The following is a 21,539-nucleotide window of genomic DNA, read 5'->3' on the forward strand; positions in this document are numbered from 1 at the left end:
TCAAATATTTACAACAGAAGTTGTGACTATACCCCTTGAAATTCAATTTTCTTCTTGTTTGAAGGAAAAGCAAATGCCATTAAGTTTTTATAGTCCTTTGCAATGCTGCCAGCACTCTGGATGGATTTTATTAGGTCTCATTTCTTTTATATGGCAGATGCCACATGTTCAAATATAGTATAAAAGGTAATATTTGTAGGTTGCTGCTGATCTTAATCTATACCTTTAATTTTTCCTCAAAAAAAAAAAAAAACAGATAATATATACAAATGTGACTCTTTTCTCCCTAATGTTTATTTTGAAATTGCCTGTTAATGATGGGGAGGGTATGTTTTAAAACGCAAAAACCAGGATGATTTAAAGTCTTTAAAACTAACCTTAAATGCTGATTTCTACTTTTTGAAATGCTTTAATTTCTTAGAAGTTCTGGTGAGAGAACAGATTTGATGTTGAGCCTTTGGGTTATGGTTCTAAATGTCAGTTCTTAGTGTATAGAAGCCAAAGGTAGGAAAGACTTAAAATATTCTGGAATCTAAAAGTTCAGGCGAGATCAGCACTTTAGAACCATGACTGCCTATAGGCATCGACATAGAATTGATAGTTTTCTCTGAGAATAGGAACTGAAAAAAAAAATAGTTCATTATCTTGCAAATTAGGAATTAGGAATGCCAGATCTCAAATGAAGATGGATTTCCCCTCACTCATCAAGCCTGTGGCACCTGTTAAACAATTTTTACAACAGTTGTTGAGCTTTAATTTGTATTTAATAATTACCAAATTTGTTCAATGGACTTTTTAAAAAACAGTTCTTTGTCTGCAAGATTGTATAACAAATAGGTTTCTTATATCTTCTGTGGTTTTTATTTAATTTTAAAATGTGTATTTTAATTTAGATTTTGTTTCATGTTAGAATACAGGGAAATTGATTATGTGTTGTTAACCATGGGATTGTTTTCTTAAAAAGCATGAAAAGGAAGAGAATCAGTATCAACTCTTACCAAATAGCAGAACGCCTCCCCATTCCCCAATCTTACGATTGATTACAGCTGCTTTTGTAAGGATTTTTAAAAGAACAATCTGTATTAAAAAACATCATTCTTTGGTATGAGCATGAACAGTTCCAAATGGGTTTCCATGGGGCCTGCCCTGCAATTTGACCACTTGAGGGGATTGTCCTAATCACTAGTGGTCCAGGGCACTGAGGCAGAGGGAAGACTATTAGGTGAGGAGTTATTGGGATGCATGCCAGAGAGGTTACCCGGGCAGCTTCAGTCTTTCAGCTACAATGTCCAGCCTTCAGAACAGGACAGACAAGAGTAAGTAGTTTTCTTTTCTATGGAGTAAGTTAAGATAAGCAGAGAGAAGAGAGAATCGGAAGCACTTCTTCATTTCAGAGCATTAAGCAAAGCAGGTGTGCCCAGTTGGAAGTAGAATAATTGAAAATGACTTTCTATGGTCACATCTTTTTTTTTTCTTTTTGCATTTTGCAAACCCCAAACGAGTTTTTTTCCCTATCATAAGAAGAGTTGTTTGTTAAGAAGTCACTGGATGCCAGCTGATTCAATTTAGTAAATATTTGTTAAGTGGGTGTGTAAGACATGATGCATGTCATGTGCTTGGTACAGATGATATAAAGATACATCACACAGAACCCTCAATTTAAGATTTTTTAATCCTATAATTAGGGAAAAAATATATCTACACAGATAGCTAATACAGAAGCTATGGGATAAGGATGAGGATGTTTTAAGCCTCCAGGTTGATAGGACTGCTGTATAAAAGAATTTAAAATTTTAACTAGAATTTGGAGTATAGTAGCTTGAATAGGAGTATGGAAGGTAGTTCAAACTAAGTCTGTAAAGTTTTATTAGGTATTTGTTAATCTGGGATCTTTGAACTTGTTTAAAAATTTTTTGATAAGTTTATTTCAATATAATGGGATTCCTTCATAACTCTATTTTATGCTTTTCATAACATTCTAAGAAGAGGTCCTTAGGCTTTACCAGATTATCAAGGATTCGTGACACATACATACACAAAACACTAGCCCTTGGGTTAGAGCCATATTGGGGAAGGTTTTGAATGCCAGAGATTATGTATTTCAGAGGAGATGCTGATCTGCACTGGGAGAAGGAGGTTCTTTACCCTAGAATTCACTGTACCCTTGAAATAAAAAATTTAGTGCCAAAATCTAACCCGTTGTATTAAGCAGGCAATGGGGAGTCGTTGAAAGGTTTTGAGGAAAATCTCCAGAGTTGCAGGCTAGGACTACTACTCAGGCAGCAGTGGATAGATTGGAGAGAGAAGGATAGATTGGAAAGGGAAGATTCTATAAGGAGGTAGCTCAATTAGAAGGTGCCACAGAAATCTAGCTTAGAGCTCATTTATCCTTAAGTACATCTACTGTGGTAAAAGTAAAGGGGAAGATTCATATTTCACTCAAGTTTATATGTAAAATCTAACAGTAGCCTGGAGTGTCATCCTCCTCTCCCCTTATCTCAAGCCCCCACTTTCCACACTAAAGAAAATTAGGCATACAAAACTTCCTAGTGCTCCACACAATGATGAATACCACAGTAAGTGTTGGGGAAACATAAATTTCTAGGACTTGGTGGTCATACCTGAATATCAATCCTGTAACTTTCCTCTCTTGCTCTCCTCTTCTCTTTTATGTATATGCATGTCTTTAAATATATCTAATATAACATACATACATATACGTGTACATATGCATGTGTGTATATGTAATTATCAGGATTTCTATTAGCAGTTTCAGTTTCAATATAACTCCTGCTCTCCAAATGATAAAGTTAGAATAGTAAGTGAAACATGAAAAGGTAAAAAGGAATCAAGGCATAAAAGGACTAAATGATGTTTGTTTTTTAAATGGACTTTATCTTTGATTGTCCAGCATAGATAGACATAGTGGACATTTGGAAAGAAGTTGAAGATAGGGAAGAATTAAAAGAGTTCAGGCAATGTGGACATTAAATAAAAGAAATCTGTGGCACTGTTATTCTTAGGTGTCCAGAACTACTAAGGCTATAGTAGATCTCTTTTATCTGAATTCACCTAATAAAAATTTTCTTGAGACTTCTGAATTGTATTTTCTTCAAGAATTTCATTTCTTAATGCTGCAAACATCCCCCAAATAAATGCATTTATGATCATATGTTTTCCATCTGAGGTATTTTAATTGTCACTAGTAAATTAACATATGACAACTGCACTTAGGAGCAAAAATGGCTACAACGGGTGAGGTTGTTTGTGTGTGGGGGGGGAGGTTGTATACACGTGCACACATGCAAATGAAGCTTTTAATTATTTTCTCATGCAGAAAGATGTAGAAAATAGTGTTTATGTAATCGAGTATTTTAAATATATATATTTTAAAGTGAGTCTACAACTTTTTATCATTCGGTCTTGCCCGTGTTGGTTCCCCAGATATTTAAGTACTTCCCTTTATTATTAAGCAGGCAATGGGGAGTCATTGAAAGGTTTTGAGGAAAATCTCATCAGAGTTGCATGCTAGGACTACTACTCAGGCAGCAGTGGATAGATTGGAGAGAGAAGGATAGATTGGAGAGGGAAGATTTTACAAAGAAGTAGAATCCATCATAGGTTTGCTCCCCATCATAGGAATGAAATACATACTTGTAGAAAGATGTATTCACAATTGTGTCCAAATTGCATTCTATTAAAAATTTAACAAGAAAAAAAACTTTAAATACATCACTTTTTCCAAAATCGGTCTTTCAAACCTCTGATCAAGTAATCTTCCATAATACCCTATACTTAAAAATCTTCACTCACTCCCATTGCATATTATATAAAAGTACAAATTCCCAATTCAGACATTTGAAACCCTCTACCATATGCCTCCAACCTATTTTTTTCAGGTTTGGCTCATACTACTCTTCAGAGACTCAAAAATCTACTCCACTGGAATACTGTTTCCCATTGGAAATCTAATTCTGTCTTATTCCCTTCCTTTTACTCATACTTTCCTCCGTTTCATGGATCCTTTACTCAATTCCCACCAGCCTCTCTTCTTTTGTTCAAAATTTCACTCAGGTGCCACTGCCTCGGTGAAGTCTTTCCTGTCCCAATCAAAAGAATGTCATCTTTCTCCTAACTCACATTTTTAAATAATCCTTTTTATAACCCTTCTTTGCCCTCATCACATTCTCCTTTGCTAGCACTCTATTTCCTCCTCCTGTAAGCTCCCTGAAGGCAAGGCTGATTTCACATCCTATCTTCATATTCTTTGTTCCAGAAGAATTCTTTGTCCTACAGTAAGTACTAATCCGTGTTAACTGAATTGAATTGAAAAAAGAATGCTGGTTCCCATTAGATAAAGCTCTCATTAATATGTGTTCCATCTCTTCACAGCAGGTGATTTGCATAAATGAGTTTGCTTGGAGATTGTGTTCTGGTACTGACATCCTGTACTTTTGTGCTAAAACAGTCAAATTTTGATTTTTCTCTCCTGACATACACACAGAGCTTTGAGTAACTGTTATTGTCATGCAGCTTTATGCTTATACAGTTGAATGAATGAATGTTTATATAAATTTAGGTTGGATTTTGTAATTTACTTTTGTGTGGATTAGCTTCCCTGTTAGGAAAGTAGTTTGATTTTTTTTTTTATTAAAGATGTTTATTTTCAAAACATATGCATAGATAATTTTCAACATTCATCTTTGCAAAACCTTGCGCTCCAATTTTTTCCCTTCCCTTCTCCCCACCTATGGATGGCAAGTAATCCAATATGTTAAACATGTGCAGTTCTTCTATATATGTTTCCACAATTATCATGATGCACAAGAAAAATCAGAATAAAAAGGGAAAAAATGAGAAAGAAAATAAAGTTCAAACAAACAATAACCAAAAAAGTGAAAACAGAGGGTGATCCACACTCAGTTCCCACAGTCCTTTCTCTGGGTGCAGATGGCTCTCTTCATACCAAGATTTTGGAAGTGGCCTGAATCACCTTGCTATTGAAAAGAGCCATGACCGTCAGAATTGATCATAGTTTAATCTTATTGCCTTGTACAAGGATCTCCTGGTTCTACTTACTTCACTTAGCATCAGTTTACGTAAATCTCTCCAGATCTCTCTAGATCTCTCTGAAATCATCTTGCTGGTCATTTCTTAGAGCAATAATATTCCAGAACATTCATGTACCATGACTTATTCATCCATTCTCCAACTGATGGGCAGCTCCTTAATTTCCAGTTTCTTGCCAAGTAATTTTATTTTAAATTATTTTTCTTTACTTTTTATCCTTAAAACCACATATATATAGACACAACATAACTTTTATCAAGCCATACCACAATCTATAAAGAGAAATACAGGGCCTAGCGCTATAGGTTTTGAGCAAAATCTAGGGCTTTCCCCTTTCTTCTCCAGTAGATATATGGAATGTGAATAATTCTTTTGGTGTCAGATACAATGATGACTTGGCGTCATCTTTAAAAAAGACTTTAGTTTGGAATTTTATTTTTAATTTAATTGTAGGTATTATTTATATTGATACCCTTTAGATATTTAAAAGACCCAGAAAAAGGCCTTCAATTCGCTGAATGGATCCTTTGTGAAGGATTTTATTATATCAAAACCTCAAGAAAAATCACAAAGGGTTAGGAGGAATGAAGGGAGTGAGTAGAGTAAAATACACACACACACACACGCACACACACACACACACACACACACCCTCACTTATCCATCATCCAGCCTGCCTTAGCAGATAATGAGCTACCTTCAGAGCCAAGTAGGATACTTCCAAGTAGGAGCTACCTTCAGTGCCTCATATTAGCTGTATGATCTTGGTCAAATCAGTTTAAGGCAATTTTATAAAACTATACATTACAGAAAAGGTATGACCTGCACTAGTAGAGAGAGTTTTCTCATCTGTGAGTCCCCTGAATCATTGAAATTACAGGTTAGTCAATAAACATTTGTTAAGCATCTACTATGTTCCAGGCACAAGTCCTACATGTATCCCTTTCCCTATTGCCCTAGTGAAAATCCTTCCATTGGTTATTTGTTATTACTCTTGCTTGATTCATGCTGATCAGCCCATTCCTGTAGGGAAAGGGAACAGATGCCAGCTTCATTCATCATATTTTAAAGTCCTTCTAAATCAGGTCTTCAATATGTGTCATTAAACCAAAGCCTTTTCTGTAATCAGCAAACAGAGAAACCAGCTCCAAGGGGCAGAACAAGCAGTTACTATTACAACAAGATAATGTTTCCTTCTATTCAGAGAGATAAGTGTAATAGAATTGGTACAAAAATCCAGAGATCAACACAAAAGTCTAATTTTAATTGAAGAACTGGTGAGTGACTGTTCACCGTAGGGAATGAGTGTTTCAGAGTCAAAGTGTTCTAGACACAGGTAAGAGCAGGGAGTAAGTCCAAAAAAGAGCTTGTTAACCTTCAGGTTGGCAATCTCTTGGTCTGGCCATCCTTCAGACTGTCACAGAAAGTCGACTTCTTGCTTTAAAATAACTGAGAAGCAAAAAATAGCTAATGAGATGGGTAATTAGACCTGGGGAATTTTGGAAACCAGAATGTTGCAATTAAATATCCATTTTCCTAGACTTCTTGTCCTCGTGGTCCAAGATGAAGGGATAAAGTGGAATTAGATTCTCTTCAGTGCTGCTCTTATCTCTCTCTAACCAAAAATTATTTTGAAGCATTTGGCCAAATATGAAGCACTTTGTATCCTTATAATCCTGTTTTCCTTTTATAAACAGTAGGGAAAAATTGTGTTGTCAATGAGAAATAAATAAAATGCCAAATGGGATGACCCATTACAAACCTCTCGGCAAAATCCCATTTATCCACAGTTGATGCAACTTAAGCAAGACCTCAATTTTTTTAAACAGTATTTCATTTTTCCAAACACATGTAAAGATAGCTTTCCCCATTCATTTTTGTAAAACTTCATGTTTTAAATTTTTCTCCCTCAAGAAGATGAGTCTTTTGACCCCAGCCCTGGTATGCTATCTATTATTATTCCACTTATTTCTGGTTGGGAGCAAATCATAGCTAGCTAGTGGGCTCAGTGGACTTGGAGTTAGAAAGACTAGAATTTTAATAATGTTTCTTAAAATAAATTTTGCCTTTAAGCCTCAATTTCCTCAACTGTCAAATGAAAAGGTTTAATTCAACTTTTTAAGTTTCCTTTGAGATCTAATTCAGCAATTCTAGGATACATACATATATATACATATATACATATATATGTGTATATATATATATATATATATATATCTTTAAGGATTAGAAAATATATTTTCTTTGATCCTCTGATGTTTAAATTCCTTTTCAATCTGGTCCTGCCTTCCTACACTTCCCAGCCTTCTTACACCTTTCTCTACCTCCAACCTCACACACAAATTCTATGATCCAGCTACACTGGCTTCCTTGGAGTTTTGCAGACTTTTGGCCATTTGGCTTATTTTGTTCCTTTCCATCTTTATTGCTTTGTAATGGTTGTTTCCCATGCTTTGAATGCTCTGTGCATTTCCATCTCTGTCTCTTAGCTTCCTGACTTTTCTTAGGCTCACAATACCAAGTGGGTAACTGATGCAGGATTCATAGCCAGGTCTTATTGACTTGACGTCCAATGTTCTGTCTGTTACACTGTGATGAATCTTCTTGGAACAAGTGACCTATGAACTGTTTTGAAGGTTAGATAGGAACTGTCCTTTCCAGGAAAAGGGAGTGATTTGAACAAAATTGCAAAGGTAGAAAAGCAAAGGTCATTTTCAGAGTTGTGGGAAATGACTAAGAAACTGAGATGGAATTTGAATACTGGACTAAGAAGTTTGTACTTTTATTTGTTAGGTAATGAGACGTTAAGAATTTTTTTTCTATGTTGATAACACGATTAGGAGTTAGTATAGTAGAGAGAAAATTGAATTTGGAGTTAGATCTGGGTTTGAATTTGTGTAACTGCACAAGTCCTTTAATAGGTTTCAGTTGGATCATCTGCTAGCCAAGGCTCTTCCTGAAACAATGATCAAGGAGAGGCAAAAAACAAAAACAAAAACAAAACAAAATAAAACAAGATTTGAAGCCTTGAAAGAAAGGGGAGTATCACCATTAAGGATTGGAAGAAGGAAGAAGAAATGGTATCAGAGGTATAAAAGATAGTAGAACTTAGAAGTTTTCCTCTTGACCTATACCTTCACTAAAGGCCATTTTTGAAGTGGTAAAGCTCAGTCTTAACGGCAACTGCTACTATAAGATTGAGAGACAAGGTATTGTATCACCAGAGTGGAAAATCCTCCTCTCTCAGAGGCTTTACCCGTAGAGTTGATACTTGGAAGCTGATCCCTAGCTCTCATGGATTATGATTAATAGGATTTGAGCCCTCTGCATAGCTGGTATGTTTTAAAATAGACAAGAATCCTTTCTATCAGCTTTACTAGTCCTCTGCATAACATTTCTCTCATTGGACTAGCTCTAGAGAGACCTATGTATTTATTGGTATTCAAGTAGAGTTTTATTTAGCCAGGCTTTTGCAATACATGCTCAGTTGTGGGTTCCATCTCTATGCATGAAATATGGCAAAATGGTTCCCAGGCACTGGATGATATGAGACTGCTTAGGTAGAATCTGTTAACAACCTACAGTCTCATTCATTTTCCATTCTCCTGTCATTCATATAGCACCATCCACTATTATACATTGTTAATGTAAATATGATAACAGTCATATTCATCCAAAAATATGCATTGCTAGATCTTAGGAGCTAAAATTAATTTTTTAGGTAAAACGTATTTAGAAATATCCTTTGGCTAAAGCACTGACTCCAAGATGAAGAACTGCTTTCCTGGTAAATTTGAAGTCCCCTCTTTATGGTGGGGGGTGCAAAATGTCTTTGAAAGAAAGGAAACATCTTGCAGTTGTTACAGAGCTGTCATTGAAGATCTAGCTTCAAGTTCTTTCTGTTTGAGGTTTTGACTATATGACACTGGACAAGTCACTTAATTTTTCAGGGTCCCTCTGGTAAGTCTCTAAAACTAAGATCTTCAGAGAATCAGCAAAATATTAGTAAAAGGGGGCAGCTAGTGGATAGACTGTTGGAAGTAGATATTGGAGCCAAAAATACTTTTCTTCCTGAATTCAAATCAGGCCTTAGGTATTTTTTGGCTGCGTGATCCTAGGCAAGTCACTTCACTTAACTCTGTTTACTGTTATCTCACCTGGAAATTGTGATGAAGAAGGAAATGATTAAAAAAAAAAAAAAAAAAAAAACAACAACAACACTCTAGTACCTTTGCCAGGAAAATTCCAAATGAGGCCACAAAGCCTTAGAAATGACTGAAAACAACAACATTAGTAGAAGGAACTTTTTTGGTCTCTGTTTTGACAAAATTAAAGGTTCAGAATAAACAATAATAATAACAGCAACAAAACACTTTTGAATCAAAAACAAATTAAGAAACAGAAAAAATCAAAACAATAAGGAATTTTAAAGTCACAAACCCATGTCTTCATTTTTCTAAACTACACTATAAATACAGTCTGGTTCTTCCAGTGGGAGACAATCAGTGGGAGCACATTAATACATTCCAACTGAAATTCAGCTTAAGAACAAAATTTCTCCCTCCCTCCCCCCTCCTTTCCTCCTTCCTTCCTTGTTCCCTCCTCTCTCTCCCTCCCTCCCTTCCTTCCTCTTTCTCTCTCTCTTCTTCTCTCTCTTCTTCTCTCTCTCTCTCTCTCTCTCCCTCCCTCCCTCCCTCTCTTTCTCTCCCTCTCTCTGTCTGTCTCTTTCTCTCATCTAGTCCTGTGTACAAAATAAATATTGGAATATCCTTTGGTAGGCAAGAGAGTTGCAATGTGCTGGTAATGACATGACTTACAAACTTCATGTTTCCCTCCATATGATATACCAAAAAAGGAAGCGAGCACACCCTCCATTTGATATACCAAAAAAGGAAGAGAGCACAGCTTTGTACACATCTGTAAATAATGAACATTTTCCCTTTGTGTGTCATACATATCCAAAACAATCCTGTTCAAAGTCCCAAGCATTGTTTTAATATACATTTCTTCATATTGACTCCCCACTTTGGAACCTTGCTAAATGCTGCCACTAAATTCAGTCCAAGATAGAAATTCTTTTCCTTCTTTCTCCAGATCCAGATTCTAGATCCAACTAAGAATTAGTCAGATTAGCCTTCTTTTGAATGTCATGAAGAATGAGTGTTTTAAGCATCTGCCAGGAACCAATTTCCATGTAGGAAACATTGCTTCTGATTAGTTGATTTCACAATTTTGTAGGTTAAATTCTGAGTTACAAAATTAATACAAGTTAGGAATGGGAATGGTAGATCCAGATTTGTTACAGACCATTTTATTCCATGAAGTGTTCTTCTGATAATGAGACTCATAAATTTTTAGATCAAAGGATTTTGTAGTATTGTATTTCTGTGAATTAAACAATTAGTGGATGTGAATATATATTGGCAGGATGTGATCATGACTGTTGGCTGTTGTAAGATTCCACATTACAGAGAGATAGTAACAGAGGACTTTGGTTCAATATAATTGACCAATAGGTCATTGCATTCGAATAACACAATTGGACTAAATGAGAGTCACAGAAAAATAGAACAGCCCAACAGAGATCTTGCTGGGGCACATATGTTATTGCTTCATATTAGAATCAATAGGCAGACCAACATTGGACTAAAGTCAGAAAAACAAGTAGTTTATCTTTTTCCAGTAAAGAGCTTTCTGTGAAAAAGATGATTTTGTAACTTTGAGGTACCACCTCACTTCTATCAGATTGGCTAATATAGAAAAGGGAAATGATAAATGGTAGAGAAGATGTGGGAGAACTGAAACACTAATGTATTGTTGGTGTTGTGACTGATCCAACCATTCTGGAAAGCAATTTGAAACTATGCCTAAAGGGCAATCAAACAGTGCAGAATCCAGCAATACCACTTCTAAGTCTTTAGCCCAAAGATACCATAAAAAAGGGGAAAAGGACTTATATGTACAAAAATAATTATAATGGCTATTTGTGGAGACAAAGAATTGAAAATTGAGAGAATGGCTGAATAAGTTATGGGGTGTGAATATAATTGTGTTATAAGAAATGATAAGCAAGAGGGTTTCAGAAAAACTTGGAAAGGCTTATATGAACTTATACTGAGTAAAATAAGCAGAACCAGGAGTACATTATATACAGTAACAGCAACATGGTATGATGACCATATATGACTCATTTAGCTCTTCTCAGCAATATAATGATCTAAAACATTTCTAAAAGACTCAGCATGGACAATACTATCCACATCTAGAGAAAGAACTATGGAGTCTGAAATGCAGATCAAATCATGCTATTTTCATTTTGTTTTTTGTTTTTCATCACTTTGCCCTTTTGTTCTGTTTCTTTTTACATGACATGACTAATGTGGAAGTATGTTGGGGAAAGAAAAGGAAACAAAAGAAAAAAATGGTTTTGGTTGTAAGAGTCAGTGATTGATAAATCCTGGAAGTGTAGTCAGCCCTCTCAAAAGATTTTCTTTTAAGATTATTGCGAAATTTAATTGGCTAGCTCAGAAGTTCTTATGTTTAAAAATGCTTTTAGGTTACTGAAAATATGCAAAATGTAGCATAAAAAAGATATTGCCCCATTAGTAATTATAGTTTCTGTTGATTAACTTTGAAAAATATTTTTGAACCATAATTGATGTTCTCTAAGGCATTTTATGATGCAATGAAAACAAGTTGGGTTAGTTAAAAGCTCAAAGGAAATGGGGCTTTGTTTTAGGGAAGAAAATGGGGATTTGGGACTACCCTTTCTTTTCTTCTTGGATCCTTCATAGGAGGTTAATGTAACAGCTAAATAATTTTTAATAGCAAGAATTATTTCTTTTCTTTCTTTTTTTGACTTTGTCTCCCCAAGAAGTACTTAATAAATGATGATTGCTTTATTGATTGACTAAACAGGTTAATAAAATTTTCATGAGTATTACCTGTTGACATTTTATTTTTCTTTCAAGGTCCAGTTCAAATGCCCTCCATTCTTTATAGCTTTTCCTAATTTCCCAAGCTGGAAGTTATTTCTCTTTCACTTGATGTCATAGGATTTTATCCTACATGCTAAATCATACTAGAATTGTAGATTTTAAAATTGTTAGGAACCTAAGAGGTCTTCCAATTTAGCAACCTCATTTTACAGATCAAGAAACCAAGTCACAAAGCAATTTATGACTTTCTCAAGTTTAAACAGCTGGTAAGTATCTGAAATGAGATTTGAACTTGGGTTTTCCTGATTATAATTTCACATTTTTCACTGTACCAGTGTCCTGACCCCATTCCTATATCTGTTTATCATTATCCTTAAAGCCAAGAACCATTTCTAATTTAGATTATTCATCTTCCCCACTGTGTAGTGCATGAAAAACTATTAGAATCATCCCTAGAATTCTGTAAAATACTAAAAGGGGATTTCACACAAAGAGACCACAAAATTCTCTTATTTGTAAAAGTGGGTTGCAATAATTTTAGGGATGAAGATTCATGGAAGTAATAGGACTATATTAAGAGCAGGTGCTAATGTCTTACTGCAAATTTTTAGAAATATGAAGCCTTGGAGATTTAGTTTTAGAATTGTATTTATATCATCAATTTGAACGTCAGTTCAAAACAGCCATTTTGCATTTTCTTGGGAATATTCTGAAGTCACACATCTGCACATGTGTGTCCTGTGAACTCCTAGCAAATCTTTCTTAACCATCTTTCACATGTTCATAAACCCCAATTCTAGCTTTCCATTTCTTAAAAGGTTAGAGAAGAGGGAGTTGTCATTGTATCATAGGTTTCCTTCAGTTGGCCAGCTTTTCTGACAATAAATATTTAAAACAGAGAAAGGGGGAAAGATTGGAAATATTTTAAATAAAGGGTTATCATTTGGAAGAAAGTTTAAGATTTGTTCTCCTTGGTCATAGCAGAAAGACCAGAGTGCAATAAAGTTCTCAAGAGATCCATTTAAGTCTGATGGAAGCTATTTGGAAGTAGAATGGGCATCCTCAGGAAGAAATGGATCCTTCTTACTGGAGATCTTTAGGCAGAGGCTAGATGACAGCCTGCCAGGTGTGTTATAAGGGAAAATTCTTTTTTAAATATGAGTTGGATGAAATGGTTTCCAGTATCCTCGCTGACACCAAAATTCTGTGATGCTGTGATTTCATTAATACATTTTCTAATGTTTTCAGTTGTCTGTGATTGGGGATTATTTGTGAAAAAGTCCTTTCCCCCATCCTGTGTAGTTAATTACCCATTTAACTCGGTTTTCCCACAGCTTGATTTTTTCTTCTTAAAGTCATTGAGTTTATGTTCCTAATTTGCTTGACTGATTATATACACATTAAGTAAATTCAGCTCTTTACTTTCTCTTTATATTATATGTTGAAATAACTTATCAGGGAAATGTTTTGATTTTTGTGTTTCGGTTAAGAATGTTATAGGAAAATTGAAAGGAATCCTAAGTTACAGAAGAAATTTCCAGACTATTGTCTCAAGGATTTTTCTTGACCAGGGCCCTTTCAGTTTCATTCTTTTTTTTTTTTTTTTTTTAATCTTGACCCCCTTTCACCATATAGATATGTTACTTAGTCTTATGTGAATCTCTGTAACCCCATTTGGGGTTTTCTTGGCAAAGATATTGTAGTGGTTTGTCATTTCCTTCTCTGAAGAAATTGAAGCAAACAGGGTTAAGTGACTTCTCTAGGATCACACAACTAGGAAGTATCTGAAGTGGTATTTGAACTCAAGTCCTCATGATTTCAGGATCCACTACGCCACTTAGCTAACTCTTAAGTTACGTCTCAGATAACTCATTTCTGGAAAAAAAGGAATATTAGGAGGGAGATTATATAACCTCTCTAGATCTCAGTTTATACCTATGTTAAAATAAGAATTGGGTTAGATGATCTTAAAGATTTTTTCCACTTTCAACATCCTATGAATCTGAATTTAAAACTGTAGAGTATGTGGAAATAGGTGGAGTTTTGCAGAATCATGGATGGATTCTTAGGATTGAATGGATGGATAGATTCTATGCTAAAGAGGATACAAATAGTGTGACAAATGAAATGAGTATTACCTCTGGACTCGGGATTTAGGATCTAATACTATCTTTGTCACATTATGAAAGTTGTTTAATCTCTCTAGGATGCAGTTTCCTTGTCTGTAAAATGAGGGGTTATAGATTTAGAGCAGGAAGGGATTGGGGTTAGAGTGGGGGCATTCAGTGTAACTCTTTGTTTTAAATATAAAGAAACCATGAAAAACACACACACACACTCACACACAAGAAACCATGACCCAAGACATGTTCTAAGATCACACAGGCAGTATTCATCAAGAGGAAGGATTAGAACCCTGGTCCTCTGATTCTAGAGTATCTTATCATCCCACACCCCTCCCCTAGTGCCAAGAATGCTCTTCCTCCTCCTCTCCAGATACTGACTTTCTTAGCTTCTTTTAAGTCTCATCTAAAATTCTACTTCCTATAGGAAGTCTTCCCCAAATCCTCTTAAATCCAATGCTTTCCCTCTATTATTTATCCTGGCTATGGTTTGCTTTGTATATATTTGTTTGCATGTTGTCTCAAAATTAGAATGTAAGCCCCTTGAGGGCAGAACCTCTTTTTGTTATCTCCAGGGCTAAGGATAGTGCCTAGTACTTAGTAAATATTGATTGATTGATCTTTCTACCATATATCACAGTATGATTGGACTAGATCACTGGTTCTCAAATTTTTTAGTCTTAGGATCCTTTTACACTAAAAAAATTATTGAGGACTCCCCCCAAGAGCTTTTGTTTATGTGTTATAGCCATCAATATTTATACATTAATATTTTAAGTGACAGAATTACTATGAAAATAATTATTATTTTGACCTTGTGGACACCCTAATGTGAAATCCCTAGATCATTCTTTGAGAATTGATGTACCAGGTAACCTTTTAAGTTCCTTTTGAAAAATATCTGTTGTCCATAAAGTACAAAGACAAAAATTAAATAGCCCCTGTCTCAATGACGCATATGTATCCCATACTTATATGTGCTATGTATAAAATGAATTCAAGATAGCTTTGTCATTGAGGTCTCGGGTTGAAGGATTCAGAAAAAAGGTATCATGCAGAAGAAGGTAAGGATTCTCAGAGGCCGAGGTGAAACCAGGAGTGCATTGGAGAATAATGGAGACGAGAAAGAATGTCATATATAAGGAAAGCAAGTCATTCACTATGGGAGGACCATAGAATATGTGCATGAAAATAATATGTAAGAAGACTGGAAAGGTAGGAAGGAAGCAGATTAAAAAGAGCTTTTAGTGGCAGAGGAGCTTATATTGGATTATAAGGGTCTGCTGGAATTCTTTGACTTGGGGCAATTTAGGGATAACATAGTCATAGTATACACCTTGGTAGCTATCTGGAGGCTGGTTTGGAGTAGAGAGAGAACTGAAGAAAAGGGACCAATTAGGAATCATAGTGATAAGCTAGATCTGGGCTTCTTAAATTTTTTCCACTTGATCCCTTTTTACCCAAGAAATTTTTACATGACCCTATGTATATAAGCAATAAACATTTAATTCAAATATATACTGTTATCATATAATTTTGCGACCCTCACCTTCATGTGGGTCATAATGAGCCAGAATTTAAGAAGAGATCTAAACAAGATGCGATGAGGGCATGAATTAAACTATGTTTCTACTGTGTCCATAGAGATGAGGCGACATGCAGTAAATGCTAAGGAGATTGAAATGACAAAATTTGACAATGGATGTAGATGTCCGAGGTCGAAGAGAAAGACTCCAAAATATCAAACCTCTTTGCCTAAAAGGATGGTGGTTTCCTCAGCTGTTATTGGGAAGTTCAGAATAGAAGAAAGATACTGAGTTCCACTTGGAAAGTGTCAAGACAGAAATGCCTATTGGATATCTGGTACAAAATAGCCAATAGTCAGTTGATGATGTGAAACTGAAGCTCAGAAGAGAGTTTAGATCTCAGTATACAGATCATCAAATCATTTTCAAGAAGATGATAACTGGACTCATGGAAGAAAATGTTAAAAGATATAGTGAACATAAATAAGTTTTTAGCATTTTATCAATGATAATGTGCTCAAAAAGTTGTATAAAAGATACCATTCAAGAGATCCACGAGCAGAACAGGTGGTAGGTCAGTCTTGTAGCTAAAGGAAGGAACAACATATGCACAGCCATCTGTTGTTCTAGTACCCATATAATATTTTTAAAAATCCAGGGGAAGGCTCCTGGCATAGTGGGGAGGCATTCCTATAAAAGATTTGTAGAAGAAAATGGGAAAAGTACTAGACAAGAGAAGGTAAGGGGGGGCCTATGATCTGCCCTTTGGAGGGAATACCATAAGAAATTAAGATTAGGTCACCTCCAGGCCTCTTGGGCAAAAAATGTTTAACTGAGTAAAATGAGACCAGACCTTAGTTTTTGCTCCAAACAGAAACTCATGCAGTAGCTTAAGGATATTTCATAAAGTCAAAAATAGAATCATATATATCAATAAGCTTAATGTTCCAGCTTTGAATTGTGGCTAAAATTTGGCTGAGGGATAAGTACATTTAACAGTTTGACAACGAACTAAAAATTCTACTAATAATCAGCAGCAGATTGATACTAATAAATAGTTAAATAATTTACTGCAAGATAAAAAAGAGAGTCAAAAAGGGAAAAAAAAGAAAATTTTATTCTCCCTTAGTTATCTTCCTTAATTTCTCTGGGATTTGTTTCATATGGAGAGTAAAGAGGTTGGATTAGCCCTCTAAAAATCATTATGGGGTACAAATATTTGAAAAAACTTAAGAATGGGTACATCCTCCTTAAGACTTAAGGACTTAGGTCTCCTTAAGTGACTAGTGACAAGAGTTTGGAGATGATTATTATTTCATAATAGATCAGCCCATGGTATATCAGTTTAACTTAATGAAAGTAGAAGCTAAAGTTACATGCCACCAGGTACTTCATCCCTTTACACTAATCATAAAGGTAAATTCAGCTGTGCAGGTAAGGCCCCTTTAAGTCAGGAGCTAGAAGTGCCTTTATCTGGAAACAAAAGCTCCTGTCTGGGTTTTTAGTTTCTCATAGAGTGGTTCAGAAATTTAATGCTAGATTGGTATTTTATTTTCATAGCTAAAGCTTGCCTCATTGAATCTCTTCGATCCCTCCTCCCCACCTTGATTCATGAAATATCGGGTCTTTCTTTCTGGTTCTGATGAGTAATTAACATAAAATAAATTTCAATGTCTTAAAATCTGTTTCTGGGGTTTTCTCCTCCTTGACATTAAAATTATATTTCACTAATGTTGAGAGGTCACATTTTTGGCTTCAGAAAAGTTGCAGATTTGGAGGTAACGACCACAGTGGGAAAACTTGAGCTGATTGTGTGTGTAACAGCCTAGTCTAGATGGGTCACAAGACAGCTGAATTATGGGAATGGGAGTAACTTCACAGAGGAAAGAACATCAATGGCCATTTAGTCCAACCTGAACCTGACAAAGGATCCCCAATGAAACATGGCTAGCAAGTATGCATCTAGCCTTTGCTAATAAGCACTAATGAATAGGAGTCTGTTCCATTTTTGGATAGCCTTACTTCTTAGGAAATTTCATTTGCTAGGTTGCTTTTTTCTACTTTCTTCTCAGAAAAGATGTGTTGTGTTTTTTTTTTTTTTCTACAACAACAAAATAGATTACACTTTTTGTTTTTCTGAGTAGCTGTTGTTGAATACCTTTAGTATTCTAATGAATCCTATGGACTCCATCACAGAATAATGTTTTTAAGTGCATAAAATATGCTTAGCATGGTGGCTATATAGCATAGTGCTATATATTTCAAAGTATAGTAAATGCTAATTGACTGACTCATTAAAATAAAAATATAATACATATGATTACAAAAACCAATTATGTTAAAATACAATATTCAAAATATTTAAAAATACATATTCTAAGACTTGAGTTAAGAACTCAAATAGTAGAGATTCTCTTGTTTCCTCTTCCAACTCTTATTCTCAAGAAATTTTTTGAGTGTACTAAAAGAAAACATTTATCTAGGAAGCTAAACCAATTAACAAGGAAGCTGTATGTTCAGCCTGTGATTCTGTCTTCTAGGTTCACCTTTGTCTTAACCTAGAGTCCTAGAGTGATATTAGCCTGGCATAAACTTGCAAGTCATTTATTTTGGTGAATTCAGTGGTGTGTGAGATTGACTACCTAGTACAGATGAATTGTAAAGAATCTAAAGTAAACAGCATTATCTGTAAGTTTTTTTCCCTCCATCTGCCTGTTAGTGTGTGAATGATGTGTAGGTCTAGACAGCTGGGTTATCTAATGAATGGAAACTCAATTTACAAATAAGGATTGAATATCTTAGAGCTGTACTTAGATCTATCAAACCAGAAGTTTGGTGTGGGCAGAGGGAAATTAAAATCACTCACTTGTAAAGAAAAGGAAACAGAGTTCCTAGTATTCTGAGGTGGGTTTTTTCCCATTTTGAAAAAAGTTTCTAAATTCTCTAGCTTTGAAAATAAATCTATGTGCTGTAACTCATGTGTAGAAGAAGCTTGAGTATTTAAATTTTTATTCAAAACATGGGGTCAGAAGACCATCCATGTCTGAAATAGATCTAGTTTCCATTTGTGAATCTGATAATAAAGGGTAGAGACTTGGTGTTGTTGGTAACTTGTTAGTTATACATTCTGACCCAAAGACCAGTTTATTCTATGCATGTAAATCAAAAGGCATTTCTTGAACACCTGCTATATGCAAAACAGTATTAAGTATGTGGGGATAAAGGGATAAATTTGATATAATCCCTGCTCTCTGAGAGTTTGGAATCTAGAAAATGAAAGTACTTGGTAAAATAGAATGACTACTGGTTCTGGGAAAGTGGATTTGAATGCCAGCCCTGCGGCTGTGACCTTAGACACTACTTCTTCGGGACTCCGTTTCCATATCTATAAAATGAGGTGATTAGAGCAGATAGCCTCTCAGGTCCTTTCCACCTCTCCTTTTATGATTGAATGGAAAAGCAATAAGACCTACATGACTTATCAACCCAAATGAGAAATGATATAATTAAATTCTGAACTGTTTGATAATAGACCATTAGTTCCATCTCTAAGTTCTAAGTGCTTTAAATAAATACTACCTTTGAGTTTCTTGAGGGAAGGAACCAAATTTTGTCTAGATTGCTTATTTCCCACAATGCCTTAGCATAATGTACCTGATCAGGGCTTAATAAATCTTTGTTGGATTGTTTGAATTGAATTACAATTATGCATGCTATAGTGGTCCATGAAAGTTAGAATTATCAGAGAAGACTTTATCACATTGAAAATTGTGAAAAACCTTAGAAAAGAGCAAAGTGGAGAACAGATCTTAGCCAGTGTGCCTAATTGAGATGTGACCATACTGGGAGAAAAGTTCCTTCAGACTTTTGTCTCTGTGTAATTACTCAAAGCCATGCCATTGGAAAACCAGAGCCTATGATTTCACTACTTGGAGTCTGAGAGATAGAACAGATTAAGCAAGATGAATTCACATACCTTTCTATGAATTGGCATAGAGAAATAGTAGAGAATGTAGGATCAAATTTAAAAAGTGTTCCCCTTTCCTAGCAGGCTTTGTAATTTGATAGAATAAAGTCATACTGTTTTCAAGGCTGGGACCTGCCTTTCTGCCTAGGATGGTTTCCAACCAGTGACTACTGGAACAGAAAAATCTAGTGGAAACCAATATTGTGGGGAAAGAATTTTTTTTAAAGCTTATTGGATGTGAGCATTCAAAATTTTGTTAATAGTATGTTAATGATTGAATCATAAACTTAGAAAACGTAACATATTAAAAGTCATCTAGGTCAAGCTACTAATTTTATGTATAAATTCTAGTCTCATCAGACTATAAGAATTGTTTTGGTATTGACAGTGTTTTGATTATAGAAGTGATCAACTTATTCTAATCATTTTAAATAGATATCCAATATCCTAGTTCCCTAATTATATAATAATAATAATAATACCCTAAGGTGGGTTTTTATTCTAATTCTAGTTGGATTTTTAGAATAAAATCTTTTTTATTGAGTAAACTGTGAATCAGTAGCGTAACTGTGCCAGTAAATGTTGTGACCAATAAGCTAAAAATAAAAAAAATTAGGATTACAAAAGAAAACCAAATATTTTTAAATACTATTATCAAAATATTTTTTAAAACAAGTTCTCAGACTTGGGGCAAAACTCCCTATATTAGACATACTTAATGCTCCCTTACAACTCTTAATTCTAAGTCTCATGTCTTTAGTGTCTTTGGTTTAAAAAAAAAAACTTCAAGCTGAGGCTGACGAATCTCTTTTGGGGGACATCAACGACAGGATTTCCTGTTCAAGTATAGTAATATTAGACTATAGTTGGTAGTCCAAGGGGCTTGCAAGACCCATTCTCATTCTGAAGTGCTATAATTCTACTTTTCTCAAAAGATAAACATAGTATTTGCTATTACTGAACTTTGGTCCTTTTTTAAAGGGATCTATTCTTATTTATTCATCTATTATTTATTTGGTGTACTGATCATTAGTTTCAGTGTCAAAGAAACAAAGGACTAGAGTCATCAGAGCAATATTTCCATCATCAAATAATCTGTGTAGACACATTGTTTAAATCATTTGCCATGCCAGGTGCCATAGATAAGATCATGCACGACCCCAAAGTACTAGACTACTGTATAAATGATAATGGTGATAGTAGTAATTGTTACTGTTCACTTGAATGACTGACAACTACTTTCTTTCCTGTTTTACTGAATAGTCTCATAGGCAGGTTATGCTGAATACAGTTTGACTTTGCTTATGCTAATTGTTAAATTTTCTTTATGAACATTTTTATCTCAAAATCATCAAATGCTACAAAACAAGGATTGATTTATTGTTTTGTTGATGGCTTAGACTTCAGAAAGCAATGGAGAAAATGTTAGAGCAGATTAAACCTTTTAAAGTGTATCTAGAATGTGTATGTCATTGCCTCTTCTCCAAGCCAATTGCTAAACATTTACCCGCACACTCTTAATTCTTGCCTAATAGCACATTAACATTTAGCTTCAATGAACTCAAAGGGAATGGTTGCTTTGTAAAAGTCTTGTGAAGGCAAAAGAAGTAAGTCCAGGATAGGCTTATAATTGTTTTAAACTTGAGGAAGCAGAAGTAGAAACAGTTTTATTTATTTCCACCCCCCCCCAAAAAAAAAAAAAAAAACCACAGTAAGCAGAATTACAGGGATGGCGTATTATTTACACTTTCTTACACCCTACATTTACCTCAGTGCTTGACACTCAGTAGGTTTTTAATAAATATATATGATTAAACATACTAAATGAAATTATAGTCCCTGTCTCCCCAGCATGCTGCACCCAGCACTTTAGATTTGTATTGTGTATATAGGAATAGGCACTAAAGCCGTGATT

At 35.0% G+C, this 21,539-nt stretch overlaps 1 protein-coding gene across 1 annotated transcript in view; it reads left to right on the forward strand.

The window, feature by feature from the left end:
• SDC2 (syndecan 2) overlaps window positions 1–21,539 on the forward strand; it is a 129,625-nt gene that overhangs the window by 85,643 nt on the left and 22,443 nt on the right. The window lies entirely within an intron of this gene.

Source organism: Sarcophilus harrisii, chromosome 1, assembly GCF_902635505.1.
Source record: "Sarcophilus harrisii chromosome 1, mSarHar1.11, whole genome shotgun sequence".
Lineage (NCBI taxonomy): Eukaryota > Metazoa > Chordata > Mammalia > Dasyuromorphia > Dasyuridae > Sarcophilus > Sarcophilus harrisii.